General features: G+C 39.4%; 2 long non-coding RNA genes across 2 annotated transcripts; both read right to left on the reverse strand.

Moving 5' to 3' along the window:
• Positions 1–1768: 1768 nt before the first annotated feature.
• Positions 1769–4721, reverse strand: LOC104966829 (uncharacterized). The gene is made up of 4 exons (XR_800679.1): positions 4390–4721; positions 3854–3909; positions 3354–3508; positions 1769–1915 (listed from the first exon to the last, which is right to left on the reverse strand). It is a non-coding gene; the product is annotated as an uncharacterized lncRNA (long non-coding RNA).
• A 523-nt stretch (positions 4722–5244) lies between these two features.
• LOC104966830 (uncharacterized) lies at positions 5245–6209 on the reverse strand. The gene is made up of 2 exons (XR_800680.1): positions 6088–6209; positions 5245–5693 (listed from the first exon to the last, which is right to left on the reverse strand). It is a non-coding gene; the product is annotated as an uncharacterized lncRNA (long non-coding RNA).
• Positions 6210–6215: the final 6 nt, after the last annotated feature.

Consider the following 6215-nt stretch of genomic DNA (forward strand, 5'->3'; position numbering starts at 1 on the left):
ATAGTTTTAATTAATTAATTAGGTTGTGAACACTTTATAAGACATGAATAAGCTTTTATAAGACATGAGATAAACAGGGCAACTGTGACCGGTTGCTTGCCAAATAGTGAGCCCATATGTATCTGTACTGCTAAGCCTTATTATAAATGGTAGTAACTCATTAATACATGGTGATTTGTTTCACACTTTACAATAAGGCTCCCCTTTGGCAGTTCTAAATGTTAGTGCTGTAGCGACTTCAAAATATCGTCGACGACATATTTCCTCGTCGACGCATCGCCACACACACGTGGGTCACCCAAAACAACAACAAGCAGTTCGCAATCGCACTTTAAACACTATGGAGACTGAAACGGCTACCACCTCCTCCTCACTGCGCACGAAGCCCTGCAAAAAGCCCCCAAAACAAAAACATCTCGTCCTAGGTCTTTCAAATTGAATATATTGAAATCTCCAATATCAACGTAAGAGCTTGTTCGGGGGGTGCTAACACTTAACCATAAACTTTATTGTTTACTTTCTCCGTCTTTATATGTAGATATTACTTTTCTCCGTTAATCTCCGTCACGTTGTTTCCATAGCAACAACAACTTCCTGTCAACAGCGCTACCCTCTCCTTCAAAATAAAAGCATATTCATAAATAGGAACAGCCCTAGTGTGTTGTGCAGCTTGAGTTCTGTGCACTTCGGTAGTGCTAACTATCTTATAGCTCTCCGTGCGGTTTGTTCGTGCTTGGTTGGTTAGTAGGTAATGTTAGCTACCTACACCGTAAAAAAAAAAAAACGTCAAAAAACAGACAAATTGCTGGTAATTTGCTGCCAGGACATTCTCCGTTATTCTACAGACACTTCCGTCAACCCTTTAACGGATATTTCTGTAGATTTACAAGACTTTGTCTGTACAATATACGGACACTTCCGTCAACCCTTTAACGGATATTTCTGTAGATTTACAAGACTTTTTCTGTACCATATACGGACACTTCCGTCAACCCTTTAACGGATATTTCTGTAGATTTACAAGACTTTGTCTGTACCATATACGTACACTTCCGTCAACCCTTTAACGGATATTTCTGTAGATTTACAGGACTTTGTCTGTACCATATACGGACACTTCCGTCAACCCTTTAACGGATATTTCTGTAGATTTACAAGACTTTGTCTGTACCATATACGGACACTTCCGTCAACCCTTTAACGGATATTTCTGTAGATTTACAAGACTTTGTCTGTACCATATACGGACACTTCCGTCAACCCTTTAACGGATATTTCCGTATTTTAACAGTCCTTAGTATGTACTATTTACAGATACCTCCGTCAATCCTAATATGTTTTATTTTATTTATTTTTTTATCGTGGGATAAAAAATATATATATATCCTAATCCTAAATAAATAACAATCATTACACTTTCAAGCAAACTGAATAAAGCACAATATATAGAAATTGAAAAAAATGTATTTTTTTCCATAAAAGTGCATTCATTTCCTTTTTGCTAATGTATAAAGTGCATTTAATGATGAAATGAAAAAACAGAACCTTTCTCCCACTGCTGTTGCACCCTACTGGCTCACCTGTCAGTGAGGAATGAGGAGCCCCCTCCAGGAGGATGTAGCGACTCCGTCCTACACCTCCCACTCAACATTCCCCACTGACAGGCGCTATCCCAACCTGTACGAGAACATGCAGTGACAAATTTAAAAAAAAGTAAACTTTTTTTTTTTGAAGTGTTCAGTCCAAAAGTCCAGTCCAAAAAGTTCTGTTTTGAGCTTGGAGGAAAGCTCACATGTGCCAGTCAAATTCCTTCAGCTCAGTCACGAGCTTCGACAGTTTTGGAGGAATGTGGTGCTGTTTCTTCCCCTTCATCTCAGCCTTGGACCCTCGGTCAGGAATCATTCCTAAGAAAACTCTAAGGAAACAGAAATATGTTTATGCATTTTGTGACAAAAAAATATATAATTTACATTAGCCGTCAAAAATGGCCGGCGAGTCTGTTGTAAACAGTTCTGTCCGGGTAGATTGTTTCAATGACAGTGGGACCTCTGTCTGGTCCCTCTGAACACGTTCTGGATCACCACTCCTCGTGGTGGTAATAGGTTTGCATTTGAGAATACAAACATTATGCACCTTTTCAATATGAATGAACAAAACTATTATTTTGTGCTGACAAACTAGGCTATATAGTGTATTTAGTGACTTTTCCTGTCATAATCACCACTGTGACATAGCCTACAGCAGGGGTTCCCAAAGTGGGGGTCGCGAGATGATTACAAAAAATAAAAATGGAAAATTAATAAAAAAGAAAATTATAAAAAAGAATTGATAAAAAAAAATGTATAATAAAAAAAAAATATATATTATTAATAATAACGTTTGCAGTACTAGCGCAGTGTTTCTCAAACTTTTTCTTCTTTTTTTCTGAAATTAATTCACTAGCACCGCCCCCTGAAGTTATATGAAAGAGCATGGGCCTTCAGCAGGAAGCTGCAAAATGTGCTGCCTCTGTTATAGGAACATTTATTAAGTATTGAGGGTTCAAGTGATTATATGTTTGATAATACACATTAACATGGTGCAAATGTACACGTTACACAACAAGTATTAACATTGGGGCATGAATCCTGGTATGGATTTTGTTGTATTAGTCACAAAAGCAGCTCACATAGAATAGCCTAAATGTGTGTCTTTGGTTAAAGAGATAGCTCAGAGATAGTTGTTAGGAATATTGTACATGTTTTCCTAATCACCCAGTGTCAGAGCCTAATAAATGCCAAATGCCTTAGGACAGACCTTTTTTGTGTACTTGGTGTAGTCTGAAGTTATATGAAAGAGCATGGGCCTTCAACAGGAAGCTGCAAAATGTGCTGCCTGTGTTATAGGAAAATGTATTAAGTATTGAGGGTTTAAGTGATTATATGTTTGATAATACACATTAACATGAAACAAACAATAGAAAAGATCATGTGTAAGCAAACAAACTTTACACAACACTGGTGATAGTGCTGTCAAACAGGTCTATGAACTCTATGAAAAAGTTGAATCTGCATTTGGGTCCCTGGTTCATCTCTCTCAGCTAAGGGGTCCTTGGACTGAACAACATTGAAGACCCCTGTCAAAGAGCAATGGCTATCTTGGCTCGATTGTAGAGTGTCAATGGGATCAAAACATATAATATATATTATATTTAATAATCATGATCCCATAAGCATCCTGGAATTGAGCACAACTATGCTAGTAATCTAAGGGACGATGAGTGGATACCTTTTTACATGCTTTGTCTGGTGGGAAGCCCCAGTCTCAGAATTTGAATACCCAGCTTAATACATTCAAAACAATGAGCTGCTTACCTTTGCATGAATTCAGGGTAAGAGACATCTCCTTTGGATATTCAATTGTTGCAGACATAAAACAAGCAGAAAAGCATAGCTCAGGGCCACAATGGGGAAGGTGATGTGGTCATTCACCAACTTCCTGATCAACAGCAATCTGGATAGATGGTCACCTTAAACATAGATCACAAAAAACAGTATGTATTGTAATTTTAAAAAATAATAACGTACACGTGCCAATCTTCCATACTCAGTCCAACACAGGTTATGGTAAGAACAAGCAACAAATACTTTGAAAAGGTATTCTGCATTTAGTTTGTCAGACTTTACATACAAGTGTACTTACATTTAAAGATTTTGGCCCTAAATCAACATAGTTCTGAGCACCATTTACAAAACAAATCAACCAACTCTATACCTTTTTCATCACAACAAAATCGTCTCATCAGTAAACCTAAGAACAAATGGAGAACATATCTCCAAGCTTGCTGGGATTCAAAAATGATTCAACTACAAACCTCTGATTAGGATGCATTGGGGTACAGGGGAGGCTGAGTTCAGCATCTGCGGAGTCCTGTTTTCGGAAAATAAAACAACAAAGATACACATATGAATGTGTTGATTTTATGTTTCCAATGTATCGCAACATCGACAGTCATCGGCAGGCAAATAGGACATTGCCGAAGGCGTCTTATCACCGAGGCAACCATAACAATAATGGTTAATAGTACGTTATTAAAAAATATTGTTATCACAAACATAATCGATAATGTTAGAATCAGAATCCTTCTGTCAGGGGGGGAAAGTCTGTCCTTACAAGACCTATTCTATTTAGGTAAGCATTTGGCCTCAAGACAGAGGAGCTCTACCGGGATAGAAATAAGTGTATAATTATATGAGGGATTCTTACTCGGTCGGCAAATAGAATCAAGGATTTTACTGATTTCACTTTTAAATCTTCGTTCCAGTGGGAGATAGGTCGTCACCATGTGAGTTACCAATTTCGGATCTATCAGCAGCGCTAAGTGGGGTTTAAAACATACATAAAATGTACCTCATTTTTGCAGAAATGGTGATCAAGGGTTTTCCTTCAAAGTATCTCACAATTGCCACAGATCAGCTGTACTGGACCCTTCATCCATCGTCATCCCTTTGGTGTCAAGGAAGTTGTTGATGCACCGTTTCTTTTTTGGAAAGTCTCCTTTGTGCCAGCTATGTTTTGTACCGAAAAGCCAAGAGTCTAGAGCAAATAATCAGACAGATTGAGTCAGCTATCGATGAATAGAATGGCCACTCTTCGTTTAGAACCTATCATTGGTTCCGTCCGAGCTCGAATGGTTTCACGATGCACATAAGGAATATGTTCAGCCATCAGTTTTCGAACAGATGACTTGCTAAAGATATGAGGACAACAGTTAATTCAAACTAATAAATTCAATCAATTGGTAATAAAAAAATTACTCCAAGTATACAATACGACATAATCAATTCGGGTGAAAATAGCTTGATCATACAAGCCACAACGAGTCCCTTGTGCAACTTGTAGATCAAGGTATTTTTTGTTAGGTTATACAAAACAATTTGAATGATATACCAAAATAAATCAACCAAATCTTACCTCTACACGTCTATCAATCAAAAAGTAATCCTACATACACATAGAACATACATGATGGTTGGAGCCTACCTGAGGATCATGGGTTTTCGAAGCACTTTTCAATTAATTTCGCGTTCTTGACCACCCCCGCTCGCTCTACTCTCAGTTCCTTGACAGCACATCCCGACTCCAACATCATAACGATCGGAATTTCGATTGTTTCTGTCCGCTGAACTTTCACTTCTCCCCCAACCCCCCCTCTGTGCTGTCCGCCTCTTTCCCCCCTGGGTTGATAGCCTCTCTAATATGTTCAACTCTGTTTCTAAGCTGGGGTAAACGAGAGGACCACAACCATCTTTTGCGACGGACAATATTTCCAAGGGCTCTGTCTGTTCTTGAAAGACAGAGGAATATTGGTCCTAGAACAATGGTCCTTCGGCGACTTTCCATCAGCTTGGAGTCTACCCAGGTCCTTCAGGGTGTTTACTGGAGGTACATCACCAACAACTATGCCGAACCATCTGTAAGCTTTCTTTCGACCTTACCCCATTTCCTTTTCACCGCAACACATCCATGAGCTTTGAGGGCTTTTGTCGCCATGGTATCGGAAGATATGGCTCACAGGATGGGAGTGGGCAGATGGTATGGCAGGTGTGCCTCAGGTGGTGTCTCTGGGGATCAGACTCATCACTCTGTGGCAGATGATGTAGATGTAGGCCAGGGCCAGGCGCTTCGAACTGTGGCGTGGCAGCTTGTGCAATCTAAGTGTGACATACCCCATAAACTTAACCACATCACCAATGCTACTAATTAATGCTAATACACTGCGGCTTTGATTAATGTCCCGTTGGAAAACACCAGGGGTACAAAATGACCCTTAAGGGTCTGTGAAGTTTGGGTAGCTGTGAACAGTATAACAGGGTTGGGCAATAGTATGAGTATATCATCATGAGATTTATTGAATAGGGATTTTGGGTTCATAGTGTGATCACCTGTTGTGGTGTTTCCTGACTTTTAAAGAAATGAACTGAACTTACCCCAACTGTTGAACATTCAATAGTCCAGTAAATACATAATGGTGATATTCTGGATTTTGTCGGTGTTGTCACCCCTCAGTACTGTGCAGGATTAGGGTTACAAATAAAAAAAACTTACCTCCTTGGAACTGTTAACAGTCTTCTGCACTGAATCGAGTGGCAAGTGTCGCCTGAATGTACCGGGCCTCCACAAGATCCAGTCATCTTCACATTGAACTCCTAATCCACAGCTAGCCATGAGTGGAT

Source organism: Notothenia coriiceps, unplaced genomic scaffold (assembly GCF_000735185.1).
Source record: "Notothenia coriiceps isolate Sejong01 unplaced genomic scaffold, NC01 NC01_scaffold00037250, whole genome shotgun sequence".
Taxonomy (NCBI): Eukaryota; Metazoa; Chordata; class Actinopteri; order Perciformes; family Nototheniidae; genus Notothenia; species Notothenia coriiceps.